Here is a 13,617-nt window from a genome sequence, read left to right as displayed (position 1 = left end):
ATGATCTACGTAATCGTACTTTTGTTAATAAACGCTGATGTGGCACCAGATCAAATGCTTTCCTTAAGTAAGAAAATATTCCACTGCCCGATTTCCTTGGTCCATGGCTATCAGGATGTCATGTTCCTCACATTATCGATGTTTCCGGAATGCATGCTGGTTTGCGTTGAGGAGGACATTTCGTTCGAGATATCTCATTATATTTGAGCTCAGAATATAACATAGGATTCTACAGGAGATAGACGCCAATGATAATGGACGGTAATTTTGTGGATAACTTCTCCTACTCTTGCTGTAGGCAGAAGTGACCTGTACTTTCTCAAGTCATTGTACACAGTTTTTTGTTCAAAATGTCTAAGATGTATTATGGTTAAAATGGGAGCTAACTCAGCTGAAACTTCTGTACCCAACCTGACAGGGGTGCCATAAGGATCTGAAGCCTTGTTTCATTTTAGAGAGTTTATCTGTTTCGAAATGCCGTAAGTTATTATTACTATCCCCCAACTTTGCAGTGACGCGAAGTAGTAAACTGGGGCAGAATACATTGATCAGCCAAAACATTGTGACCACCATTCTACACTACTGGCCATTAAAATTGCTACGCCAAGAAGAAATGCAGATGATAAACGGGTTTTCATTGGACAGATATATTATTCTGTAACTGACATATGATTACATTTCCAAACAATTTGGGTGCATAATTCCTGAGAAATCAGTACCCAGAACAACCACCTCTGGCCGTAATAACGGCCTTGATACGCCTGGGCATTGAGTCAAACAGAGCTTGGATGGCGTGTACAGGTACAGCTGCCCATGCAGCTTCAACTCGATACCACAGTTCAGTAAGAGTAGTGAATGGCGTATTGTGACGAGCCAATTGCTCGGCCACCATTGACCAGACGTTTTCTATTGGTGAGAGATCTGGAGAATGTGCTGGCCAGGGCAACAGCCGAACATTTCATGTATCCAGAAACGCCCGTACAGGACTTGCAACATGCGGTCGTGCATTATCCTGCTGAAATGTAGGGTTTCGCAGGGATCGAATGAAAGGTAGAGCCACGGGTCGTAACACATCTGAAATGTAACGTCCACTGTTCAAAGTGCCGTTACTGCGAACAAGAGGTGACCGAGACGTGTAACGAATGGTACCCCATACCATCACGCCAGTATGGCGATGACGAATACACGCTTCCCTATGTGAGTTCACCGCGATGTCGCCAAACACGGATGCGACCATCATGATGCTGTAAACTGAACCTTGATTCATCCGAAAAAATGATGTTACGCCATTCGTGCACACAGGCTCGTCGCTGATTACACCATCGCAGGCGCTCCTGTCTGTGATGTAGAGTCAAAGGTAACCGCAGCCATGGTCTCTGAGCTGATAGTCCATGCTGCAGCAAACGTCGTCGAACTGTTCGTGCAGGTGGTTGTTGTCTTGCAAACGTCCCCATCTGTTGACTCAGGGATCGAGACGTGGCTGCACGGTCCGTGACAGCCACGCGGATAAGATGCCTGCCATCTCGACTGCTAGTGATACGAGGCCGTTGGGATCCAGCACGGCGTTCCGTATTACCCTCCTGAACCCACCGATTCCATATTCTGCTAACAGTCATTGGATCTCGACCAAGGCGAGCAGCAATGTCGCGATACGTTAAACCGCAATCGCAATAGGCTACAATCTGACCTTTATCAAAGTCGGAAACGTGATGTTACGCATTTCTTCTCCTTATACGAGGCATCACAACAACGTTTCACCAGGCAACGCCGGCCAACTGCTGTTTGTGTATGAGAAATCGGTTGGAAACTTTCCTCATGTCAGCAAAAAAATGGCTCTGAGCACTATGGGACTTAACTTTTGAGGTCATGAGTCCCCTAGAACTCAGAACTACTTAAACCTAACTAACCTAAGGACATCACACACATCCATGCCCGAGGCAGGATTCGAACCTGCGACCGTAGCGGCCGCACGGTTCCAGACTGTAGCGCCTAGAACCGCTCGGCCACCCTGGCCGGCTCATGTCAGCAGGTTGTAGGTGTCGCCACCGGCGCCAACCTTGTGTGAATGCTCTGAAAAGCTAATCATTTGCATATCACAGTATCTTCTTCCTGTCGGTCAAATTTCGCGCCTGTAGCACGTCATCTTCGTTGTGCAGCAATTTTAATGGCCAGTAGTGCATTGTCGATATAAACCCTTCCATGCGAAAGCAGCGTCGCTGGCGGGGAACCACACTCACGGTACTTGTGTCCGTGTGCAGAATGGGGGAGACGCGGGGTCTCTCTGAGTTTGACCGAGGGCAGATTGTGATAGCCCGAACGTTCGGCTTGAGCATTTCGGAAACTGCACGACTTTTCGGGTGTTCGAGGAGTACCGGGGTGAGTGTCTCCAACACGTGGCGAAACCAAGTGAAACCACATCCAGACGCCGTGGAGTTGGGCAGCCATACCTCACTACAGATGTGGGATTTCCGTAGGCTGGGCAGACTGGTGAAAAAGGACAGGCGGCGAACTGTGGCGGACCTAACGTCAATCTTTAATGCTGTGCAGAGTACAAGTGTGTATGAACACACAGTACGACGAACAATCCTGTCGGTGGATCTCCGTAGCCAACGACCCATGCAGGAGTCTATATTAACACCACCACGTCGGCAACTACGAGTGAAACGTGCACGTGGCCATCGACACTGGACGTTGGTGCAGTGGCAGAGCGTTGCATGGTCTGATGAATCCCGATACCTTATTCATCATGTCGATGGGAGAGCGAGGATCCGTCGTACTCCAGGGGAGCAACTCCTTGACACCTCTGTTGGCTGGACGGACACAAGCTGGCGGCAGCTCCATTATGCTCTGGGCAACACTCACGTGGGCATCCATGGGTCCAGTGGATTTCGTGCGAGGCCCCATGAAGGCCAAGGAGTATAGTAAACTGGTTGCAGACCACTCACACCATTTCATGACGGTCGTGTTTCCCGATGGCAGTGGCATTTTTCATCAAGATAATGCGCCATGTCACAAGGTCAGGAGTGTGATGGAGTGGTACGAGGAAGACAGTGGCGAGTTTCAATTGATGTTATGACCCCCTCCCAACTCAGCAGATCTGAACACGATCTAACACATTTGAGATGTGATTGAACGTGGCCGGCCGTTGTGGCCGTGAGGTTCCAGGCGCTTCAGTCTGGAACCGCGTGACCGCTACGGTCGCAGGTTCGAATCCTGCCTCGGGCATGGATGTGTGTGATGTCCTTAGGTTAGTTAAGTTTAAATAGTTCTAACAAGGGAACCTCCACATCGCACCCCCCTCAGATTTAGTTATAAGTTGGCACAGTGGACAGGCCTTGAAAAACTGAACACAGATCAATCGAGAAAACAGGAAGAAGTTGTGTGGAACTATGGCAAAAATAAGTAAAATATACAAATTGAGTAGTCCATGTGCAAGATAAGCAACATAAAGCATACTGTTAATTCAGGAGCGCCGTGGTCCCGTGGCTAGCGTGAACAACTGCGGAACGAGAGGTCTTTGGTTCAAGTCTTCCCTCGGGTGAAAATTTTACTTTATTTTCGCAAAGTTAGGATCTGTCAGTTCGTTCAATGACGTCTCTGTTCACTGTAATAAGTTTAGTGTCTGTGTTTTGCGAGCGCACCGCAAAACCGTGCGATTAGTAGACGAAAGTACGTTCCTCTCCAATGGGAACCGAAAACATTTGATCGCAAGGTCATAGGTCAACCGATTCCTCCACAGGAAAACACGTCTGATATATTATATACGACACTGGTGACGGCATGTGCGTCACATGACAGGAATATGTTGTCGACCCACCTAACTTGTACACTTGGCGAATGGGTAAAAAGATTCTTCTACCTTGCCCGATTTAGGTTTTCTTGTGGATGTGATAATAACTCCCAAAAAAAGTGATGAAAACATAAGAGTTTGTCACATAAACTGCAACAAATGAATGCAACAGTTTCACAGTCACATAGTTTTCCCTGTGCTCTGTCAAAACATATGTTTTTAACGTTTCCCAATTTTTTCCGTGTGTAGACCGTCAAATCCTGCGTATGTCCAAGCAAATCTGAACATGTTCTGGAATTTTCGTGAGCGAAGTTGATTGTGTGAGTGCCTGAACTTTGATAATTGACACACGTCAATTGCTAGAAAATAAAAAAGTTAAAATTTTTGCTCGAGAGAATACTTGAACCTAGGTTCTCTCGCACCGCAGTTGCTTACGCTAACCAAGAGACCACGGCGCTCCTCAGATAACATAGTCCTTGATGTGGCTTATGTTACACATCTACTACTCAATTTGTATATTTTGCTTATTTTTTTCATAGTTCGACAAAACTTCTTCCTGTTTTCTCGATTGATCTGTGTTCAGTTTTTCAAGGCCTATCCACTGTGCCAACTTATAACTAAATCTGAGGGGGGTGCGATGGGGAGGTTCCCTTGTAAGCTCTAGGGGACTGATGAACACAGATGTTAAGTCCCATAGTGCTCGGGGTCATTTGAACCATTTGATTGAACGTGGCGTCAGAGCTCACTGCCGCATCCCCGGAATTTACGGGAATCAGGTGACGTCGTGTCCAGATGTGGTGCCAGCTGCTTCCAGCGACCTACGAAGAGCTCGGAACTTCCACGGCACGACTCTTCACCGCTGCTATCCGCGCCAAAGGTGCACATACCGGCTGTTAGGTCGTAATGTTCTGGCTGATCAGTGTATCTGTATCTTTCTTAGTAAATGAAGCTCTTTTTTGTGAATAATTTTAAGTTCGTGGCAGAGGGCACATTTATAATACCGTGTGTTAAGGATTGTTCTCATTCCGTTCATGGAGGGGACGCGAGAAGTGTGACTGCTCATACTCATCTGTGCGGGTTGCTATTTGCCTAATAATATCTGCACGATATTTACGGGACAGATACAAGGGTTGGACCAAAATAGGGAAGCACTGCAAGAAATGTGTGCTTGAACATAATTAGTTCAAATGTGTGTGAAATCTTATGGGACTTAACTGCAAAGGTCATCAGTCCCTAAGCTTACACACTACTTAACCTAAATTATCCTAAGGACAAGCACACACACCCATCCCCGAGGGAGGAGTCGAACCTACGCCGGGACAAGCCGCACAGTCCATGACTGTAGCGCCCTACACCGATCGGCTAATCCCGCGCGGCCGAACATAATTAATGCAGGTGCTACCCAAGCCTGCAAGTTGCGCTGCTGTGTTGGAGAACGAACGGTACTTGTGCAGTGTCCTCAATACGCTCCAAGTGTCACTCGTGGCCACAACAATGTTTTGTGTATTGCGAGTGCTTATGTCGGAGTCAAGTGAATTCAAAAAATGGCTCTGAGCACTATGGGACTTAACATCTGAGGTCATCAGTCCCCTAGACTTAGAACTACTTAAACCTAACTAACCTAAGGACATTACACACATCCATGCCCGAGGCAGGATTCGAACCTGCGACCGTAGCAGCAGCGCGGTTCCGGACTGAAGTGTCTTGAACCGCTCAGCCACAGCGGCCGGCCATTATCTGTCCCTGAATTGTCCGACCAGGTGCAAGAGCCACGGGTCTTCATCTCATAAACTGACATTCTGTCAACATAGCGCTTGCACACCTGCATGCTAGCATTCAATATTCTGGCGGTTAACCTGTTATTCATGTACCAGCATTTCACATTTGCAATGGCTTATCAAATGTATTTCTGAAATCTCATTACTCTGCATTAATTAGTTTTTGGTATTGCGACTTTTCCGTCAGTGTATAAAATAGTGACTGGTGTCATCCTGCACATCTATACAGTATCAAGGTTTTAATGTATCCCTATTGCAAAGTTCTCGCATCAGAAGTAGCAGACCTAAATCAACTTCTGCTAGTCCTCACTGCCAGTCAGCATGCTAAACTTTACAAAACAAGTCAAACTTGAAATTCCCTACCCACAACGGTCACAATCCTTACCCGACAACCAAAAATCTACGTATACATCGCATGAACATTCGTCTCTAAACAGGAAGTCGTGAAAACACCGAGTTACGGCAAGCGTAATATTTAATTGAGTCCACAAGTACACACCAGCAACTGCTACCAGAAGAAGAAACCGTTTGAAGTCATTTTATAATTGGTTATCTGCATACAGTGTTAACCTCTTGCCTCATTAGTTATTTAATTTCACGAATGAACCCCATAAAACTTAGCCCAGTGGGAAATGTTTGCCAATTATTAACATCCTCAGTACCAGATAAGAAACTTGATATGTATGTGTTATTTGTTGTGATAATATTTAATTATGAAATATTGAGCTGTATCGAAAATCCATTATTTACGTAACAAATTATAAATAACTGTGATATATAAACATCAGCTTTTGCATCACACCAGTACGCCATGCCAATGTGTTGATATTGTGACTATTCCTGTGCCGGTTGGGAGGTCACACCTGACGTTGTTTGTAAACGTGCAAAGACTTACAATGACGGATACCTACGGGTAGGACGCCGCACTCGAAAGATTTGCAACATTTGAGTTGAAAGTAGGCACCAGCAGAGACGCTTTACAGACATTTGTGGAACAATAGACGGTGGATCCATCATGCTACGAAGAACAGTCGAGGCTAATGATAGGGTCGGCATTATCACGTTGCTTGCAGAAGGCTTGTCAACCAGGAAAGTTGCTAGACGTGTGAACTGGAGTCAAAGTGATCTGTTGCGGACTTGATATCGGTTCCAACTGAGAGGTAGAGTTGAAGACTTATACCGTACAATTCGTCCACGTTCGACAGGTGAAAAGGGTGATCGATATCTACGACTTTTGAGTCAAAGGAACGGTGGGTTGAGTGCTCCAGAGCTGTTTTAGGAAACAGAGGTCATGCGAGACACAGCTGGCTCTCTTTGTGCATGATATACAACAGGCTCTAGATACCGGCTCCCAGGTTGATGCCATATTTCTCGACTTTCGAAAGGCGTTCGACTCAGTTCCGCACTGTCGCTTGCTACAAAAAGTGCGCGCTTACGGACTATCCAGTGACATATGCGGTTGGATAGAAAGTTTTCTAACAGACAGGGAGCAGTATGTCGTCCTGAACGGGGTAACTTCAACAGAAACAAGAGTAACTTCAGGGATGCCCCAGGGCAGCATAATAGGTCCACTGCTTTTTACGATTTACATAAACGATCTGGTTTATGGTATTGACAGCGGCCTTAGACTGTTTGCCGATGATGCTGTAGTCTACAGGAAAGTAGTATATACGAAAGTTGTGAACAAATCAATGAGGATTTTCAGAAAATAAATGCGTGGTGTAATGACTGGCAGTCCTACTCAATATTAGTAAGAGTAACCTACTGCGTAGAACAAGACGAAAATCCCCATGAATGTACGAAATGATCAGTCCTTGGAAGCGGTAATATCAGTCAAGTATCTGGGTGTGACCATTCGAAATGATCTCAAATAAAATCATCAGATTACACAAGTAACGGGTAAGGCGAACTCTAGATCGCGATTTATTGGTAGAATCCTGAAGCGATGCGGTCCTTCAACAAAGGAAATAGCTTACAATACGTTAGTTCGTCCAGTCTTGGAGTATTGTTCGTCTGTATGGGACCCTTACCAGTTGGGTTTGATTCAAGAGATTGAGAAGGTCCAAAGAGGAGCGGCAAGATTCGTGACTGGTACGTTTAGCCATTGCGAGAGCGTTACAAATCTCATAGAAAGTTTGAAGTGAGACACACTTGCAGATAGACGGCGCGCTAAACAGAAGGGGCTACTCACTAAATTCCGAAATCCGATCTTCACCGAGGATGTAGAGCATATTTTATTACCACCAACTTTCAAATTGCACAATGATCACGATTCAAAGATAAGGGAAATAAGAACTCGTACAGAGGCGTTCAGCCGGCCGGTGTGGCCGTGCGGTTAAAGGCGCTTCAGTCTGGAACCGCGTGACCGCTGCGGTCGCAGGTTCGAATCCTGCCTCGGGCATGGATGTGTGTGATGTCCTTAGGTTAGTTAGGTTTAATTAGTTCTAAGTTCTAGGCGACTGATGACCTCAGAAGTTAAGTCGCATAGTGCTCAGAGCCATTTTAGAGGCGTTCAGACAGTCGTTTTTCCCTCGCGCGTTCCGCGAGTGGAAAAGAGGGGGTGAAATATGACTTTAGCGTGAATTGTACCCTCCACGACATACCGCTTAGTGGCTAGCGGAGTATATATGTAGATGTAGATGTATTTGGCGTACAAAGAGGGCTACAGGACGTTACGCATCGCATCAAATTGTTAGGAGACGATTGCGTGATGGGAATCTCTATTTCCATGGCGAATACTATGGGGTACACCACAACATCATGGAGTCTGTTAGAGATGAGCAAGAAATCATGTAGAATGGACGCCCCAGAATTGGCGCTGTACGTTGCTGAGGGACGAAACTCGGATCTGTTTGCGCTCTGATAATTGCAGACAACATGTTTGGAGACAACCCAGTAATGCTAAACGCCTCCATTTGTGGTATTACGTACTGATAAAACCCTACGAGCGTATCAAAATAGGTAATGGAATTGCAAGTTTCCGTTAGACGGCAATAGCAGTCGTTCGGGATCTGGGGTACCCAATGGTGCGTACCCACTGAGTCACGCATCAGCGGTTGTGGACTATGAGCGCCCTCTGCTGCCGCGATACTGGGCAGCCAGCGGCAGTCACTGACCCCACCTGCACTTGGAGCGTCTTCGCTACGACACCACTTTTCGTGCTTAGTATGGGGCGAGTCTCTTCCTTGCTGATGTTGTGATAGCTATTTGTAATGAAACTTCGTACACTTGGAGAAATCTACATCTACATCTGTATTCCGCAAGCCACCCGACAGTGTGTGGCGGAGGGTACCTTGAGTACCTCTATCGGTTCTCTCTTCTATTCCAGTTTCGTATTGTTCGTGGAAAGAATGGAAAGAAAGATTATTGGTATGCCTCTGTGTGAGCCCCAATCTCTCTGATTTTATCCTCATGGTCTCTTCGCAAGATACACTTAGGAGGGAGCAATATACTGCTTGACTCCTCGGTGAAGGTATGTTCTTGAAACTTCAACAAAAGCCTGTATGGAGCTACTGAGCGTCTCTCCTGCAGAGTCTTCCACTGGAGTTTATCTGTCATCTCCGTAACGCTTTCGCGATTATTAAATGCTCCTGTAACGAAGCGCGCTGCTCTCCGTTGGATCTTCTCTATCTCTTCTATCAACCCTATCTGGTAGAGACCCCACACAGGTGAGCAGTATTCAAGCAGTGGGCGAACAAGTGTACTGTGACCTACTTCCTTTGTTTTCGGACTGCATTTCCTTAGGATTTTTCCAATGAATCTCAGTCTGGCATCTGCTTTACCGACGATTAATTTTAATGGTCATTCCATTTTAAATCACTCCTAATGCCTACTCCCAGATAATTTATGCAATTATCTGCTTCCAGTTGCTGACCTGCTATATACGAGTTAAATAAATCTTATGTTAGATGTGTTAACTTCTTTGCAAATCATTTCTGCTCCAGTCCAGCTTTCCTCCGACGACAGTTGTCACACCATTCTGCAGCCCATATTTCCTTAACGCTGTGTGTGAAGTCGTACACAACAGCAACACTGTGTCCCACAAATGCAATAAGGTGGTGGTGAACTGATGTTCTGGGTTGGCATTACATTGGGCCACTGTACACCTCTCCTAGTAGTTGAGAGCAGTCTCGATGCTCTACGGCACAGAGACGAGATTCTGCAAGAAATGGCGGGACTGTATCATCAACATGTTGGTGGCACTTTCCTCTTGACGGATGATAACTCGCCTGCTCATCGTGCTGTTCTCATGAACACGTTCCTTCAACATGCTAGGCTCACCAGAATGGAGTGGCCTGCTTATTTTCCGGACATGGACCCAACTGAACATGTGTGGGATTGATTGAAACGAACTGTTTCCGGTCGTCGACAACGACCATGTACTCTGCGCAACTTACACACAGCCGACATTGAAAAGCATTGAAGAGGGGGACAATTTGGACCAGGGCTGGCTTGATGATCTCGTCGACGGTATGCGAGGAAGGATCAGAGTTTGTATCTGAGCAAAGGAACTGTCCACTACGTAATGACTTTACTCAGGAGTGCTGTGAAAAACCCTCCCCCCCACTGTAAACAGGCTATGTTGTCGTTACACTTGAGTGTGTGTGTGTGTGTGTGTGTGTGTGTGTGTGTGTGTGTGTGTGTGTGTGTATGTGTGTTCGTGTGTTTGATCTGGAAACTTTACAGATGAGTACATACACTTGTCTCAGGGCCAGTTTAAGTTTTCAGTACAATGGATTTCGAAATGAATTAATTAACAATGTAACTGATAATATTCTTCTCGGGTATGCAGCCGGATCATACCGTCATCTTGACACAATATTTCAGCCGTCCACCTGGCCGCAATCTTCAGGTAAGTGTGCTGGTACACGATCTCGCCGGAACTGACTTCTCAGCGCAAGCGGCGGCCCCAAACATACAGTGCCCCAGTGGTGGAAACAGGCGAAATCGAGATATCGCTGTCAAAAACTAAAATTTATTCCAACGATCGAAACGTTGTTTTTTAATGTCTGATAACACCGGGTTCCAAGTCCTACTTAAAAGGTAATCCTTGTCTCTATTAATAAGATTATCAGATAATCGAATCTCTGTGGATTCTTTTAAAACACAGTCCCAATAGCGAGATTCAGGGGCAACCATTTGTGTCTCGTCATACAGCATTCTATGTCCCTCGGTGAGACAGTGCTTCGCCACTGCAGATTTCTCAGGTTGAAGCAACCGTGTGTGCCGCTGGTGCTCAACACATCGGTCCTGAATGGTCCGGATTGTCTGACCAATATAAGCCTTCCCACCGTGGCAAGTGATCTTTTACACGCCGGGCGTCCTCAAACCCAAGTCATCCTTAACTGAGCCAAGAAGCGCTCTAACCTTGGCTGGCGGACGAAAAATACTTTTGATATGATATATTTTAAGAACTCTTCCTATTTACGAGGAAATGCTCCCAGCAAAAGGTAGAAAAGCCACCGATTTGCAGGTATCTTCTGGTGCTTCAGGAGAAGGTCCAAACTGGAAAGCACGGCAGATCTGCTTATCTGTATAGCCATTCTGCTTGAACACAACATTGAATGGTCCACTTATCAATTATTGGTCCACTTATCAATTATTACGCCGGGAAAGCCTTCGTAATCACAACAATGTAACTGGCTAAGTAACTGTGCAGGTAAAGGCCAAATAAATACAATAACATGAAATAAACGAATTGTTACAGTCTCTCTCCAGGAAAGCAAGCCTTCGAGCACTCACATCACATTTAATTGTACACGCTCGGTGTTGCCCAGTTAGTCCGACCTGGTATGGAACTCACTGCGTTGAGCAGCATTCAACTATGAACAGTTTCTATTGTAGACAAACTGCAGTTTGCCAATATGTGTCCTACTAATGGATTACAGCCCACGTGGTGGTTCCGCTTCATATCGACTGCATTGTTATTCTGAAGTATTTGTATGGCATGACTGACAGAATTTCTGATTCATTGATCCAGTTAAATATCTACTGGGTTCCGTGGGAACTTGTGAGCCAAGGCATTTGCACATGGAACGAGACCATATTCCTGTAAATAAATTATCTTTTCTGGTTCAAATGATATTTTTTCGGACCCTTACACCTTACCATTCGTAGTTCGTCGCTAGCTACAGCATTTCATTGCTTAGCTTTAATATCACGAGTGAACCGCTGTTATCCGGGTACATTAGGGCACTGCAATGTGAAATGGTATTATTTTCTGGTGGAAATGGCAAGTAAGATGAAGAAAGTCTAGAAAGGTACTGTGTGATACTTTTACCTACTCTTGTAATGATCAAGGGGATTATGCAGATCATTAATGGACTTGCATGGAGTTCAGGACAGGGAAATGTCGTCCTTCGTGAACCCGACTGTAGTCAGCCTCTGAAGGATTAGTGCTTCCCCCATTTACATTCCGTGTAGAAATCCAATCGTGACTGTCAGAGGATATCGATATATGGACAGAGGGAAATGCAGCATGGTTACTCCCACGTTCCGTTCATTTTCCCAGTAATATTAGCTCACCAGCGCGCATGGTTACAGTCGCTAAAACACGATAATGCTGTGACGTTCGAACCGGGAAATAGTGGGCCAGGAAAAAAATTCTAGTTATCCTTAATTTTCTCGCAAGGAGAGAACAGGTGGTGCTATACGGTTTCAGGTCACCAGAATGTGCACAGCAATCCTCGATTAATTTCTAAACTACGCTGTACTGTCTCTCGGGACGAGGGCATACGATAGTATGCGTGATGATCCGCGCACTAGAAAACGATGTTAACGTCAAATGTGCTGCTTGGCGGTCGCAGGTTCGAATCCTGCCTCGGGCATGAATGTGTGTGATGTCCTTAGGTTAGTTAGGTTCAAGTAGTTCTAAGTTCTAGGGGACTGATGACCACAGCAGTTAAGTCCCATTGTGCTCAGAACCATTTGAACCATTTTTTGTGCTGCTTGGTGCCAATGCGTTTCTGTATTTGTTGCTAACAATTGAATCAAATGTTGGGATGTACCTATGGCTGGCCTATTGCCCACGTCATCTCCTTACGGAGAAAACGATCCTATTTTTCCGAAGAGATTGTTAAAATAAGCAGACAAGTTCAAATGGCTCTAAGCACTATGGGACTTAACATCTAAGGTCATCAGTCCCCTAGACTTAGAACTACTTAAACCTAACTGACCTAAGGACATCATACACATCCATGCCCGAGGCAGGATTCGAACAGGCGACCGTAGCAGCAGCGCGGTTCCGGACCGAAGCGCCTAGAACCGCTCGGTCACAGCGGCCGGCTAAGCAGACAACTCGTACAACAGTGGTATGCTAACAAATGACGGAGGAACAAGAGGAATAATACAACAGTCTTAAGAAAGAAAGAGTCACATTTCCCAATTCAACATGCATTCTTACGTGGCAACAATGGTTCCATTTAAAAATAATTAATTTAATGTTAGTATCAATTAAACATCGTCTTCTTTTTCTTTCGTCAAGTGTTAGGCATTTCCCTGCCACATCTCTTGTTCAGTGCATTTGATGTCTGTGGTTAGTTTCTATTTGATCACTTTATCCATGGGCGTCCGCAGAAATTTATGCAGGGTGGGGAAGTAAGACTACAGTTTCCTCCAGTTTAACAGTTCATCCAAGTGAATTCCAAAATATTTTGCATGTGCTTTTGGGGGAGAGTTCTTGCCCGAGAGGCGAATATTTAGTTTTTGTGTCTTTTTTATCGTTTACAAAGTAATGAGGTGTCAGTGTAGGTGCAAATCTGAGGGGTTAAGGTCAGGTGAACTAAGACGTCACGTCACTGGACTCATCGATCAACACAGCGCTCATTCAACGTTCATAAATCGCATCCGTTGTCTTTCTGGAAGAGTAAAGCTCACTAACACCACGTGTAATTCGTCGAGCAGGAATTGGCAATAAACACCACCCACTGATTTGTCTAGTGATATGTATGCATTTTTCAGTAAGGTTGCCACCTTTGACAAGCCAGAAACCGAGACACACCCACCTTTCATAAGCCAAAAGTCGGGACACTTCAGAAAAAAGATAGCAAT

The sequence above is a fragment of the Schistocerca americana genome, chromosome 2 (genome assembly GCF_021461395.2).
Source record: "Schistocerca americana isolate TAMUIC-IGC-003095 chromosome 2, iqSchAmer2.1, whole genome shotgun sequence".
Taxonomy (NCBI): domain Eukaryota; kingdom Metazoa; phylum Arthropoda; class Insecta; order Orthoptera; family Acrididae; genus Schistocerca; species Schistocerca americana.
This window is presented reverse-complemented; position numbering follows the sequence as displayed.